Source organism: Terrapene carolina, unplaced genomic scaffold (assembly GCF_002925995.2).
Source record: "Terrapene carolina triunguis isolate 2854851 unplaced genomic scaffold, T_m_triunguis-2.0 Scaffold66, whole genome shotgun sequence".
NCBI lineage: Eukaryota > Metazoa > Chordata > Testudines > Emydidae > Terrapene > Terrapene triunguis.
The window spans coordinates 85,957,999-85,974,272 of record NW_020664417.1 but is presented as its reverse complement, the minus strand read 5'-3'; the positions used below and the strand labels follow the sequence as shown (position 1 = coordinate 85,974,272).

The following is a 16,274-nucleotide window of genomic DNA, read 5'->3' as shown; positions in this document are numbered from 1 at the left end:
AAACAACGCAAGTGATCAAACAAAACATTCCAAGAGTATATTTCTGCATTTAAAAAAATAAATACTTCCTACTTTTTTGTACATACAACTGAACAAGAAGCAATATGAAGTTTCCATGTGTCTTTACAATGAAGTGGATAACTAAGGGATTACTTAAGCAATGTTTGTAATCTTGTGCCCTTTTCCGTCAGTCTTATCTCAGTGAGAAATTAAAATCAGCATTCTTCATATGTATTAGCATGAATGGGCCTTTTGAACATCAGAGAAGATTAGTCTTAATAGACTGATGATCCTAAAGCTGCCTAAGACCCCCAGAACCAATAATAATAATAATAATAATAATAATTAATAAAGAAAATTACAAATATGCCATAAATAATCATTTTCTGCAAAGATACAACTTTTCATTTCAATTCTGCTACATGCTGCAGTACATCAAACAATTTAGCATGGTAATTATTGACTTCTGAACAAAAATTGCTGATACTTTGCTTTTTTTTTATTACTATTTAGAACAAGTGTTCGACATCAACATTTAACAGAGTCTAAGACAATTTATTAATGCATAAAAGGCCATGTAATTTGCAGAAGACAGAAGACAAACATGTAGACAAACAATTTTTTTTAACTTTTTATGACAGATGAACTATGAAAATACAGATAATTGCAAAACATATGACGTCTATAGTACTGCATGTCTGACTACATATTATCACACTCGTTAGTTAATCTCTATGCAATCAATAAAAAGTAACATATAACATATCAATAATTACTACAATAAGTGTGAATTAAAATGGCCTAATTGTAAAAAGTGCTAATATGAGATAATTTTTCCTCCTTCAGCCAATCAGGAAAGGAGAACACTGTTGAAAAATGTGATGTTTTTGGAGAAAGATCACCACACGACTTCCTGTCTGTGCATGGGGTCTTGTATTTAAATACAAGGCTTTACATTCGTAATCTAAACTTTAAAAATGGAAAAAGATCCCATGAATAGGGCCATGTTCAACAACCTGCTCAAGCACATGCCTAACTCTAAACATGAGCAGCCCATTGCACAGGAATACTTAAGCAGCTTGCAGAGTCAGGGCCCGAATTCTGATCTTTAACCCGATCTGAAAGGTTAAATAACATTATTAGAATCTACAAATGCAGAAACTTTCAACCCGGGAGATTTATTATCTATACATCTGTAACCTCTAAGAAGTGTCTGGGGGTTTTGTTTTGTTTTTTGAATTAACAATTTGCTTCTTGGATGAAACTAGGGGAAACGTTTTCAAAAGGGAAATTTTCTAAATTTGCACACAATCATTTGTGTGTACAAGTAGCAGTCTTTAGATGCAGTAGCAGGATTTTTGCACATACATCAGGAGAGTGGAGATTAAGGAAGAAGCAGCAATGAAGTGGATGAGAATAGAACACAAAGTGGTGCAGTAAAAAGTTAAATAAACTGTACTATAGCAATCAATACATTAAGAGCAGCTAAATTACGTAGAAATATACAGGACTGTTAATAAATGGGATTTGTATCATTAATCCAGAAAAACTCATAAAAATGAAACCTTCTTACTAAGCTTACTTGTTCTCTGAGTGCTCAGAGACATGTCTGCTGACTTTAGTGACAAAATAAGGTTTTACAACTCTTCAGCCTGGAGAGCTTTAAAACAAATAGAAATTAAACACACACAAATTCCAGTGGAAATAGTTTTATCTATTTATTTATTTGTAAAGCATCTATTCCTCTGTATTATGTGCAACTCAGAGATTGCAGCATTTGTGCACAGTAACCAGAAAGAGAAACTGACAGAAACTGACTAGACTATTTTCACTGATCACAGTGAGAAAAATACAAAAAGACAAATGACCTTAGCAGTGATAAATATATTACACTTTTAAAATGTCTTTACTTTTAATAATCTTGATAAGTATTCCAAAGAGTGCATACGTTCAGACCCAGCTCCACATAAATGAGATTCTAACTGGTTGGAAACCGACTTAATGCCTGGAAGTTGGGATCTCCTTAAACTGATTTCTAATGTATTCGATATACACATATTCCTGATGCTAAAAGGTTAAACTGTTCTGACAAATGTACATACATGTTTACATAACACAAAGGTAAAGCAATGACCCCAAGTCTGAAAGGGCCAAGTGTACATGGCTTTTCAATATCTATGTTATGAACAGCTCTACCTTTCCAATCTCCTGGTCAAGGAACATCAGTTGAAGAATTGTGTAAATCCATATTATGGATGGCTTTTCATGTAATTCAGCCATAAATGTTTCACATACAAATTTGAGTACACACTGTGTGTGCATATGACCAAGGACAAATATACTACCTATTGTCATGTGAACAAGGTTCATGCAAACATCGGGTTTAGATAATTGCAATGAAACAGATTGTTCTTACCAAGTGTCAGAACTGAAAAAACAATTATTAAATTAAATCCCAGGTTTCGTGTAAAAAAAAAAAAAAAACACAAAGAACTCCAAACACTATTCAGCCAGCAATTTGGTTATTTATATGCACTGAGTGACAGCATTATTGGGGAAATTTTCCAATCTTTTACAAAACTGGCTCAGCTAAATCAATTTCAAAATCAGGTTAGAGCAACAGTGTACACCTGGTTTTAGGTAATTTGTGGTGGCCTGAGCTGTTTTTACTAAACTGCTTTCAAGACCACTTCAACTCTGGAAACTGGTTCTGTCAAAATGGGTCAGGCCCTTTAGGCTGGGTCTACACCTTGGCTCTAACCAATTTAAAAATTGGTTTAATCGAACAAAGTTTTGTAAGTGTTTAGTAAATTCTCCCAGTGTACATGGGCCCAAAATCTAAAAAACATGTCTTTTTAGCACATCAAGCAGTAGGATATTAGACTAAGCAGAAAAGTCTTGTGTATGCTAGAGAAATTCTGTGATTCCAAGAACTTGTTTTACCACTGGAATGCTGGTAAAACACTTCAGGTTTAGGAACTACTGTAGTTCCAACTGTTTCAGTCTGATCCATTTTAGTGCCAGTGTGGATGTGGACTAGCTGAAATGGTTCAACTAGTCCTCCACTGTCCCAACCTACAACATGGGCTTTTTGAACTGTCCCGAAATCTACTGCTTCTGGGAAATCTGGGAACTGCGAGATACCTGTGGGACAGAGGAGGAGTCAGAGTGCATTGCAAACAAAATGGTTTAGAAGAGCACTAATGAGGGCAAGAGACACAAATTTGCAATGGGTTTTAAATTAAAGATTGGACACAATGAACCTTTTATGCTTAAGCTAGTCCTACCCAACTGGTTCAATTTTCTAGTCCAGAGAGAGCCTTAGAGTGTACTCGAAGAACCAAATTCTGCCCTTGTTTGCCTGCAATGCACCCATATGTTTTGGTACAGAAAAGTTTGCTTTAAAGAGGATGGAGTTATTGCAGACAATGTAGATGAACAAAGAACTCAAAATGTAGCTCTGGGAAACAATACTATACAACTACCGAACTCTGGATAATAGTACTGTATTTGTCAAGCTAATTCCAGTCCCTCCTCTTAGGTATTAACCTATTTTTTCCCACACTTAAAGCCTGCCGCAATCCTATATAATGACATGAGATTCACTAAAAGGGACTGTGTTACAACAATGTGAACTTGGTCACATTGAAAATATGTAGTATGTTTATTCCTTGTTAAATGTAACTTCATATAATTTTATTTAAAATACAGGCCACCTTTAGAAATCATTTGTGGAATGTTTACCCTGTAATGACTTATGGGCCAATCCTAAAGAGTTAAGCCAGTAGGAGTTTACATGTTGCAGGATCAGGCCTTTTCTTCATTGAACCACTGTGCCTGCTCCTGCAGTTAACATCTTTTTAATTAATACAGTTATCGTTCTGTATAGCAACTAATATTTTACACCTGGTCACACTGTGTGTATTGTGCTAAGGGTTTTGCTGTAAATTGCCATACTCTTTCTGTGTGTGTGTTTTACTATCTGCCTAAAGATAGGCATGTGCTCAAGGGCATTGATGAATGAGGGCCTTAATCCCTATTAAATTCTATAACACTTTTCCTTAAAGGAGAGGTTTCAAATATATCTTATTTATGGCTCTAATGATATTTTTACAGGCTAATTAAAGTTATTTTGTGCCTATGAAAATATAAAGTTATCTTTGTTTAAAGTAGTCTGTAAGTAAAAGGAAAGCATCAATCAATGCTAATAAGAAATGTTTCTAGAGAAATCAACTCAGATGTGGCCTAGACACAATTTAAAAGTAGATTAATTGCAATGTAAGACTGTACGAACTGTGCATTTCAAAGCCTGACATTCTACTTTTTCCATATTTATCCAGCCACAAAGAGTCCAGGCCCCAGTCAGAAAGAGTCCTGATTGTTATTTTTAGCCCTCCCAATAAATATTTCCAACAAACAAAAATATTTAACAGTGAATCCCAAGTCTAACTCAAATTTCACAATATGCTTAAGCAATATAGCAATTTTGCTTTAATGAAGAGGGAAGAAAAACTCTTAGTACCAAGGCACTGTACCATGGCAAGGCACCCAGTGTGCTGCACTTGAACTTTCTGATAGCTATGGGATGTGTGAAATAGTTGCTTACAGTCTAGTGCCATAGAGCTAAAAACTGAACATTCAGTTGTGTTCTCTATCTATAGCAGACCTCCGTGCTTCTATTGTGCAAGCAACAACAACAACAACAAAAAGATAGATATAGCACATTTTATGGTAGATGTACCTTTTGCTTACTAAGGCCTCAATTCTGCAAGTTGTTCTGTATGCATGGAGTATAAGTCAAAGTCCCTGGAAATCGAAGGGGTCTTTCCATTGACTTCCAAGGGCTTTGGATCAGGCCTTAAATACACACACAAGACCTTCTGCAGCAAGGTCTGTGGAGTGTGTGTTACTCTGGCACAGCACACAGGAAAAACTGTAGCTGCTTAATTTAATTTAAAAAGGTGGACTGTAGTGAATTAGCTCTGAAAGTCAGTCATACAATCCGTGCAGTAGCCTCTGTGTTATTTACTTTAATAGTAGTATTAATTTCATTCTATCCCTACATTTTCAGTGTTCTACAGCAGATCTCTACCTTGCCCATGCATCTACATGGCTGAAGCTATCTGGAAAGAAGCTGAAGGTTTTTGCAGCTGGATAAGGATGAGTTGGGGCTTTTGTATTTGGAAAGGTATAGGTGGTGGCTTGGGTTTGAGGCATAAGCACATTGGCTGGATAAATCTTCTAAAACAATCAACAATGAAAGACTTAACAATATTGACATTAAAATTATCTTTTAGCTTCAGTGTATACACCCCACTGAAATGAGTGGTGCTGTTCACATCTATAGAGCTAATGTTTCAGGCTGTCTGCAGACTCAGGAACACAACCCTACGAGTTCATGCTTGGTTCACATTTTCAAGCTTTTCTTCACACAGATACCTAGAAATTTGTTTTTTCTTAAAAACAAAAGCTTTTAGTTTGAAGCACAATTCTGCAGCAAGGGATGGATTCAGTGGCAAATTCTGCAGCCAGAGACTCATGTAAAATAAAAAGTGCTGACAAACTGCACCACTGAACCAGAACAACCTAGAGTATGGAAGGCATAAAAGTGGCTTGAAGCTATCTTTGTCCCCCCATCTCAGCGCTGCACCTTTACCCTACTGACACTAGTATGCAGTACCATCTTGATTATACGCAGAATGTTAGGCTCCAATTTGAAATATAGTGCAATACTCATTCCATTTGTGGTTTTGCCCATCTGGGCAGCAAATAAGAATCAACTCAGTTTTGTCTATATCAGTCTCTTTTCATATAGTTAACTGCACATGCCTAGTTGAGAATCTGCAAGGTCTGACAACGCTGGTTCTGCTGCTGGTTGTACAAACCTTAGATCCTGTCGCTTGAGCAAGGCTTACATCCCTGCCCTGACAAAAGAATCATGTAGTGGAGATGGGGCAATAGGGAAATTGTGGATTTTTTCAGTAAGTTTTCACCCTTTGTGACTTTTTTTTCCCCCCTTCAGAAGAGTGTGAAGTGGGCCTAGATCTTTTGTTGTGTATCCATTTATCTTACAGCTGGAAACAAACCACCATTCTTTTGTCGTTGTGAATAACTGACATTAATTTTGAACGTTTGAGATGGTATATTAAATTTATCACCTGCACAAAAGGAAATTCTGTTTAAGATATTCCCTGTTTTTATCTCTTTTACTCCTCCCCCGCCCCCATACGGTTTGATATGCCTACGAGTGGCTCTACTGAAATGGTGAACAGAAGTAGGAAAGAGGCCAACCCTCGTATGTACCTCTTAAGTAAAAGGAATTTTGAGCAATAACTCCAACGACATCTAGTACAATGAAAAAATACAGCTGAATGAAAAAGGTGCGTTTATACAGGATTTGTTGAGATTATTTCCTCTTCAGTACACTGAAAAATCCAATGGCATGCCTACATCCCGTGGCACCTATGTAATCCAGGGAGATAAACAGCAACGCCTCTTAGAGAACTATGCAAACTCTTGAAAATACACACATAAATATCCATACATAAGCATACACACCGCTGGGAACAGCATTTACAAAAATAAGACTGTTAATAGGTTCATTTCTTCAAAGCTGTTTTTTTTAAAAGGCTCACCGCCACATCATACCCTTTCACTCACTCATTTTGCGCACTAACATGCTGGAACTTCCCCCCCATGTAACACCGCTCCACAAATCCATCTGTTTTAATTTTGGTTTTATTTGTTTATTTGTTAAATTTGCAAAACAGAAAATCTCCAATCTTCATAAGTTAGTCTGGTGCCTAAGGAAATTGAGGGCCTAGTCCAACAAACCCTTGAGGGCAATGAGATTTCCATTTCAGGACCTATTTGTCCAAATGCTGGTACACTATAGGTTTAATTCCATTACTTTACATATACACGCATCCTGGACATATGTCTTAAAACTCCAGGACCTGATTCTGCCCTAAATTATACCATTGTAAATAAGGAGGAACTCCACTAAAGTCAATGTGTGGTTAAACTGGTTTTATACCAGTGTAAGGGAGAACAGAATGACATCTCCATTCTTCTAGAAATTAACTTTATTATTTTAAACAATACTCCCCCTAGGGTGTGGGTTCAATCAACATGTACGCACACACACTGTGCATAATCAGGCACAAGACACACTGTGGCTCAGCACACACAAGCTGTGTATTTATCGACTGACAACACACATCCTGGAGCAAGTTGCTGCTTACAAATCAGCTCATGGCTTGAAACCTGCTTTAATTATCAGTGTTTCCCCACATCAAAATGCTAAACAAGGACACTGTGTCTCTGGACTGTGGCCAAGAGGAAGGGATCTAGAAAAAAAAGTGTAATGCTAGCAAATCTGAGCTGCAACACAGACTACATTGACAATGCACGTACAGGGCTCTCAGCAAGCATTTTAGTCTAAGAATGATAGACGATTTCTTGGGTTTTTTTGTTTTTGTTTGTTTTTGTTTACTAAAAAGAAAATATATTTTTGTAACACTCAATTTCCCTTAGCGAGTAGTATTGAGTTGATGGCGAGGCAGGCCAAGTTAGATATGGAGATTAATTAAGGACAGCTGAAAACAATATCCTCTTTGCTTTATGACAAAACACAAAGCTGTTGGGAGGTACACATCCTGCTTTGCTAATGACCCAGAAGAAACAGTGATCAGTGGGTGAAGGCAATATATATCCATGTTAAATCCCTTCTCCCACCCACAATTAACTAGAGAATAGACAGATAAGTAGGTAAGATAGATGCATGTGTGTTTTTACTGTTATCATGGCAAGAATATCCTTATTATTGCAAGTTAAATATTTAGATGCCAAGTATTTACTTCTAAGAGCCATCCATATACCAGGCAAATGTCACAGACAAAAAGGAATTCCACCAGGGATCAAGGGCAGGATACAGTTATGGCTGCTGTTGTATCTCAGAGTCTTGTTTTCTAAGTTGGGTACCCAAAGGTAGGCATTTAACTCTATAGTTAGGCACCTAACTAAACAGCTGATTTTCTGAGGTAACAAGTGCTTTCAACTCTCATTGGCTTTTGTGGGAGTTGTGTGTGCCCACCATCTCTGAAAATCAGGAAACTTTTAATCAGGTGCCTGCTTCTAGGTACCCACACATGAAGATTAGGCCTCTGACTCACTTTATATAACTAACATTTTAGTTAATAGAAACAAATCATATTTGAGGGAAGAGTTTTAAATGTCAAAAAACAGAAGTTTTATTCAATGATATTCCTGTGTATGCCCAGATGAGCTTCTCTTTCTGCTGGAGCCATCCTACTCATGATAATCCCTTCTCAGTACCTGATGGTTTAGCCATCACCGGGTTTGAGCACATGGGGTCCAGATGTCCCGATCTTATAGGGACAGTCCCGATATTGGGGGCTTTTTCTGATATAGGCGCCTATTACCCCCCACCTTCTGTCCCGATTTTTCACACTTTCTATCTGGTCACCCTAAATGGCGGGAACCTGAGTGTATACAAGCAGAGTGAATCCTAAAGCAGCTCTAGCTTTCTGCCTGTGTTTAGCGCTGTGGAAGTCTTTAGTATTTATAATGCTGGTGGCGGAATAGGGCAGTTATGATGCTCCCCTGGAATGAACAACATTTAGTGGATCTCTCTGCCAAGCAATGACTGAGTAATGCCCTAAGCAAGAACATAGAAGCTAAAAACCCTCCTCAGTGATGTGAACATGTCAATGTCCTAAACCTCTCCTACACCGCCTAAACCCCATCTATCAAAACTTTTAGCTTCTGCAACACAATTAGGTGTTAATAGAGCAGTCCCCAGCACAAAGTAAACTGAAAATTTAGGGGGGCAAGAGTAAAATAAAGTGAACATAATAGCAATATATATAAGCACAAAGGACTCTACTGATTCTATTATTCATTTTCAAATTTAATGAAATAAAACCCTAAACTTTCATTTAATACTTCCCTCAAACTGCTGCAGAAGTCCTTGTCTCCCAACCTGGAGCACTGTTCTAAGACATTAAAAAGGTCGTAGAACAGTTTTTAAACTAAGGGCTGGGGGAAAGCCGACAGGTGCGGAGGAGCAAGTAGTTCGGCCATCCCTTACGGGAGGATCTATTAATAGAGAATCTCTATGTCCTAGTGAGGACGAGAGGATGGAAAATGATAAAATACACGCAGGATTTGATCAGAAACAGTCAAATAAAAAAAAGAGTCCCATTCAATTACATCGTGTAATGGCAGACAGCTAAAAGGAGACAAGTTTTTAAAGTACTTATATACCAATGCTAGAAGCATAAATAATAAAATGGGTGAAAGAGAGTGCCTCGTATTAAATGAGGATATTGATATAATAGGCATCACAAAAACTTGGTGGTATGAGGATAATCACTGGGACACACTAATACCAGGGTACAAAATATATCAGAAATTCCATGCTCTAATAATAAGAATATAGCGGTAGGGATATATTACTGACCAACTGACCAGGATGGTGATAGTGACTGTGAAATGCTCAGGAAGATTAGAGAGGCTATTAAAATAAAAAACTCAATAATATATAAATAAAACTCAAAATACTGTAATAATGGGAGATTTCAATTATCCCCCTATGACTGGGTACATGTCACCTCAGGACGGGATGCAGAGATAAAGTTTCTTGACACCTTAAATGACTGCTTCTTGGAGCATCCGTTCTGGAACCCACCAGAGGAGAGGCAATTCTTGATTTAGTCCTAAGTGGAGCACAGGATCTGGTCAAAGAGGTGAATATAGCTGGACCACTTGGTGACCATAATATAATTAAATTTAATATCTCTGTGGCAGGAAAAACACCACAACAGCCCAACACTATAGCATTTCATTTCAGAAAGGGGAACTACACAAAAATGAGGAGGTTAGTTAAACAGAAATTAAAGGGTACAGTGCCAAAAGTGAAATCTCTGCAAGCTGCATGGAAACTTTTTAAAGACACCATAATAGAGGCTCAACTTAAATGTATTTCCCAAATTAAAAAATATAGTAAGAGAACTAAAAAAGAGCCACCGTGGCTAACCAACAAAGTAAAAGAAGCAGTGAGAGGCAAAAAGGCATCCTTTAAAAAGTGGAAGTTAAATCCTAGTGAGGAAAATAGAAAGGAGCATAAACATTGGCAAATGAAGTGTAAAAATACAATTAGGAAGGCCAAAAAAAGAATTTGAGGAACAGTTAGCCAGAGACTCAAAAAGTAATAGCAAATATTTTTTTTTAAGTACATCAGAAGCAGGAAGCCTGCTAAACAACCACTGGACGATCGAAGTGCTAAAGAGCACTCAAGGACAATAAAGCCATTGCGGAGAAACTAAATGAATTCTTTGCATCGGTCTTCACGGCTGAGGATGTGAGGGAGATTCCCAAACCTGAGCCATTCTTTTTAGGTGACAGATCTGAGGAACTGTCCCAGATTGAGGTATCATTAGAGGAAGTTTTGAAACAAATTGATAAATTAAACAGCAATAAGTCACCAGGACCAGATGGTATTCACCCAAGAGTTCTGAAGGAACTCAAATGTGAAATTGCAGAACTACTAACTGTAGTCTATAACCTATCATTTAAATCAGCTTCTGTACCAGATGACTGGAGTATAGCTAATGTGATGCCAATTTTTAAAAAGGGCTCCAGAGGTGATCCTGGCAATTACAGGCCGGTAAGCCTGACTTCAGTACCGGGCAAACTGGTTGAAACTATAATAAAGAACAATATTGTCAGACATATAGATTCATAGATTCATAGATTCTAGGACTGGAAGGGACCTCGAGAGGTCATCGAGTCCAGTCCCCTGCCCGCATGGCAGGACCAAATACTGTCTAGACCATCCCTGATAGACATTTATCTAACCTACTCTTAAATATCTCCAGAGATGGAGATTTCACAACCTCCCTAGGCAATTTATTCCAGTGTTTAACCACCCTGACAGTTAGGAACTTTTTCCTAATGTCCAACCTAGACCTCCCTTGCTGCAGTTTAAGCCCAATGAACATAATTTGTTGAGGAAGAGTCAACATGGTTTTATTAAAGGGAAATCATGCCTCACCAATCTATTAGAATTCTTTGAGGGGGCCAACAAGCATGTAGACCAAGGGGATCCAGTGGATATAATGTACTTAGATTTTCAGAAAGCCTTTGACAAGGTCCCTCAGCAAAGGCTCTTATGCAAAATAAGCTGTCACGGGATAAGAGGGCAGGTGCTCTCATGAACTGGTAGCTAGTTAAAAGATAGTAAACAAAGGGTAGGTATAAATCAGTGAATCTCAAACTTTTGTACTGGTGACCCCTTTCACACAGCAAGTCTCTGAGCGCGACCCCCCTTATAAATTAAAAAAACACTTTTTTATATATTTAACACTATTATAAATGCTGGAGGCAAAGCGGGGTTTGGGGCGGAGGCCGACCCCCCACCCCCCATGTAATAACCTCGTGACCCCCTGAGAGGTCCTGACCCCCAGTTTGAGAACCCCTGGTATAAATGGTCAGTTTTCAGACTGGAGAGCGGTAAATAGTGGTGTCCCCAAGGGGTCTGTTCTGGGACCAGTCCTATTAAACATATTCATAAATGATCTGGGAAAAGGGGTAAACAGTGAGGTGACAAAATTTGCAGATGATACAAAATTACTAAAGATAGTTAAGACCCAGGCAAACTGTGAAGAGCTACAAAAGGATCTCTCAAAACTGGGTGACTGGCCAACAAAATGGCAGATGATATTTAATGTTGATAAATGCAAACTAATGCACATTGGAAAACATAATCCCAACTATACATATAAAATGATGGGGTCTAAATTAGCTGTTACCACTCAAGAAAGAGATCTTGGAGTCATTGTGGATAGTTCTCTGAAAACATCCACTCAATGTGCAGCGGCAGTCAAAAAAGCGAAAAGAATGCTGGGAATAATTAAGAAAGGGACAGATAATAGGACAGAAAATATCACATTGCCTCTATATAAATCTATGGTACGCCCACATCTTGAATACTGTGTGCAGATGTGGTTGCCCCATCTCAAAAAAGAATAGGGGTATGGAACGGCTTCCATATGAGGAGAGATTAATAAGACTGGGACTTTTCAGCTTGGAAAAGAGATGGCTAAGGGGAGATATGATTAAGGTCTATAAAATCATTACTGGTGTATAGAAAGTAGATAAGGAAGTGTTGTTTACTACTTCTCATAACACAAGAGCTAGGGGCCACCAAATGAAATTAATAGGCAGTAGGTTTAAAACAAATAAAAGGAAGTATTTCTTCACACAACACACAGTCAACCTGTGGAACTCCTTGCCAGAGGATGTTGTGAAGGCCAAGACCATAACAGGGTTCAAAAAAGAACTAGGTAAATTCATGGAGGATAGCTCCATCAATGGCTATTAGCCAGGATCGGCAGGAATGGTGTCTCTAGCCTCTGTTTGCCAGAAGCTGGGAATGAGCGACGGGATGGATCACTTGATGATTACCTGTTCTGTTCATTCCCTCTGGGACACCTGGCACTGGCCGATATCGGAAGACAGGATACTGGGCTAGATGGACCCTTGGTCTGACCCAGTAGGGCCATTCTTATGTAGATTAAAAAGGGTCTTGCGACAGAATTTAGATTTACTTTGCCACACAGTGTGTGGGGCCTTGATGTTAGGCAGTTCCTGTGAAACATCTGGTGATAGCAGGACAGAACTAGTTATAAGTCCAAATTTTAAACCCGAGCACTGACAGTGAGATAGCTAAACCTACAGCCAAGCACCTGAAAGTCTGTTTTAAGTGCCACACATTAGCACCTAAGTTTGAATACTGGTTTCGGTGCTAAATGCAAAAAATAAACTAAACCACTGCCTGCTGCTAGCCAACAAATAAAACATATTGAGTTCAGATTTCTCAGCAGAAATGGATTAAAATCATGCCTGACTTACACCAAGCAGCATAGCTAGTTTAAGAGACCAACACCAAAGCACTTCCAGTAGTGTTAGATCAGCTTTTTGAGTGCTGCTATAATAGACTATGTTACCTTTACATTTAGGAATATTAATAATATGTATAAAAAGTAGTGCTGTCAAGAGATTAAAAAAAATTAATTGCGCTGTTAAACAATAATAGAATACCATTTATTTAAATATTTTTGGACGTTTTCTACATTTTCAATTACAACACAAGAATATGAAGTGTACAGTGCTCACTTTATATTTATTTTTGATTACAAATATTCGCACTGTAAAAAACAAAAGAAATAGTATTTTTCAAGTCACCTAATACAAGTACTGCAGTGCAATCTCTTTATCATGAAAGTTGATCTTACAAATGTAGAATTATGTACAAAAAAAACTGCATTCAAAAATAAAACAATGTAAAACTTTACAGCCTACAAGTCCACTCAGTCCTACTTCAGACAAACAAGTTTATTTACATTTGCAGGAGATAATGCTGGCTGCTGCTTGTTTACAATGTCACCTGAAAGTGAGAACAGGTGGTCTCATGGCACTGTTGTAGCCAGTGTCGCAACATATTTATGTGCCAGATGCGCTAAAGATTCATATGTCCCTTCAGGCTTCAACCATCATTCCAGAGGACATGCGTCCATGCTGATGATGGGTTCTGCTTGATTACGATCCAAAGCAAAATGGACCAATGCATGTTCATTTTCATCATCTGAGTCAGATGCCACCAGCAGAAGGTTGATTTTCTTTTTTGGTGGTTTGGGTTCTGTAGTTTCCGCATCTGAGTGTTGCTCTTTTAAGACTTTTGAAAGCATGCTCAGCACCTCGTCCCTCTCAGATTTTGGACGGCACTTCAGATTCTTAAACCTTGGGTCAAGTTCTGTAGCTATTCTTAGAAATCTTACATTGGTACCTTCTTTGCATTTTGTCAACTCTTCTGTGAAAGTGTTCTTAAAACGAACATGTGCTGGGTCATCATCCAAGACTGCTATAACATGAAATATATGGCAGAATGCGGGCATAAAAGAACAGGAGACATACAATTCTCCCCCAAGGAGTTCAGCCACAAATTTAATAAATGCGTTATTTTTTTTAAACAAACATCATCAGCATGGAAGCATGTCCTCTGGAATGGTGGCCGAAGCATGAAGGGGCATACAAATGTTTAGCATATCTGGCACATAAATACCTTGTAACGCTGCCTACAAAAGTGCCATGCAAACACCTGTTCTCAATTTCAGGTGACGCTGTAAATAAGAAGCAGGCAGCAGTATCTCCTGTAAATGTAAACAAACTTATTTGTCTTAGCGATTGGCTGAGCAAGAAGTAGTAGGACTGAGTGGACTTGTGGGCTCTAAAGTTTTACACTGTTTTGTATTTAAGTGCAGTTATGCAACCAAAAAAAAAAAAAAAATCTACATTTGTAAGTTACACTTTCACGATAAAGAGATTGCACTACAGTACTTGTATGATGCTAATTGAAAAATACTATTTCTTTTATCATTTTTACAGTGCAAATATTTGTAATCGAAAATAATAATATAAAGTGAGCACTGTACACTTTGTATTCTGTGTTGTAATAGAAATCAATATATTTGAAAATGTAGAAAAACATCCAAAAATATTTAATAAATTTCAATTGGTATTCTATTGTTTAACAGTGAGATTAATCAATCACGATTAATTTATTTTTAGTTAATTGCGTGAGTTAACTGCATTTAATCAACAGCCCTAATAAAAAGATGTTAAAATTAATAACTTGCACTCCTGTGTATGATATAGTTGTCATGGTTTGGTCTCCAGAGCGACATGCTATGGGCTACAGTGATAAGTATGCAAGTGCAGGGAAAAAAATAACTATTTAACACTGAAAACAATACAAAACAAGGAACTCCCTGGAAGCCTCCTATTGCTGTCGAATAGGGCTTGGTCTCCACCTATAAAAATATATACCTACAAAGTTCAGTTTAATCTATTAAAAAACAAAACAAAACCTAAACAAACTAACCAAAGAAAAAAATACAACAAAACTTGCCATTTTTGTGAATGTCAGTGTTTTCCAACAAGAAAATGATGCTTTACCTGGATCAAAAGCATTGAAAGGACGGACCCAATTTAAACTGCTATGAAGAGATAGCATTATGCTTTTCACTAGCATTGTTTATTATCGGGTAGGTTAAATGTTCACATTTAGCACTATTTCTGGAACCTGAACTGCATATTTCACAACACAGCAGGCCCAATTCTGCTCTCAGATAGGCATGCATAACTCTCATTGAATTCCCTGAAACTGAGAGCAGATTTGAATAACCAGTCTGCAGCAAGCTAAACCACCATATCTGCTTCAGGGAAAAAACAGATTAAAAATTAATTGACCCCAAAAGAATTTTGTGCAACAAATTTAAGACACAGATTTTTATGCACAAGTCCCAGCCAATGAGAATGAAAAAGGGTAATATTTCACAAGCTGTAACAGGAACATATACACTATACCATGCTTAGTAAGTAGAGAGCTTAATTTGGGAAGAAGGCCATCCTTCCATCGTCTTTCTAAACCCCCCAAAAATTTGAAGGTAAAGCCTCACTGTTCAGAAAATGATTATTACTCATGCAATATGTTGAGGCCCCAGTTCAATCCACAATAGCAAAGACATTAAATTGAAGGTTGAAACTTAAGTTGATCCCTTTGGATACACACTGAAAACATACTGTAAGGGAAGGCATTGTGGAATTCCATGTTTATTGTCCATCACAGATTCTGTGCTCAGTATACAATTAAAAAAAAAAAGTTTTTCTAATTGTCAGCCTTGAAAACTCAACCTGGGCTCTAGATTTCTCATGCCATTATCACTAATAAGGATTTGCAGACCAAATTAGACCTTTTGTTACACTTGTGAATCCTCATAGTCTTCAAATTATGCCCCACATGACACCTGGGTAAACCCGTTGCTCTTTGTAAGTTTCCAAAGCTGTAACTGACTGGGATTTAATAAACAGTTCTGTTGATGATGCACAAGACTAGCCTAGAGTCCAGATTTTTAGGGCCCGGATTCACAAAGGGACTTAGGCATTATAACACGAAACTTTTAGGCACGTAGAAAAATCACAGGAACAACACTGTGATCCACACAGCCGAGTCAGGCGCCCAGGCTTCCTATACAATGAATGGAGAGAGATGGGCACCTTAGGATGCAACCAAAAGTCAGCACACAAGACTGGGAGCCGCCTAAGCTAGTCAATGGGAGATGCTGACAGCCAGGGTGTTGCAAAGCCAAGCCCCTCTCTCAGAGACTAGAACTTAGAGACAGGGTGCAGGG

The 16,274-nt window shown here is 37.9% G+C and overlaps 1 protein-coding gene across 2 annotated transcripts in view; it reads right to left on the bottom strand.

Annotated features, from left to right (window-relative positions):
* The window catches only part of MXD4 (MAX dimerization protein 4), a 43,907-nt gene that overhangs the window by 11,590 nt on the left and 16,043 nt on the right, over positions 1 to 16,274 (bottom strand). The window lies entirely within an intron of this gene.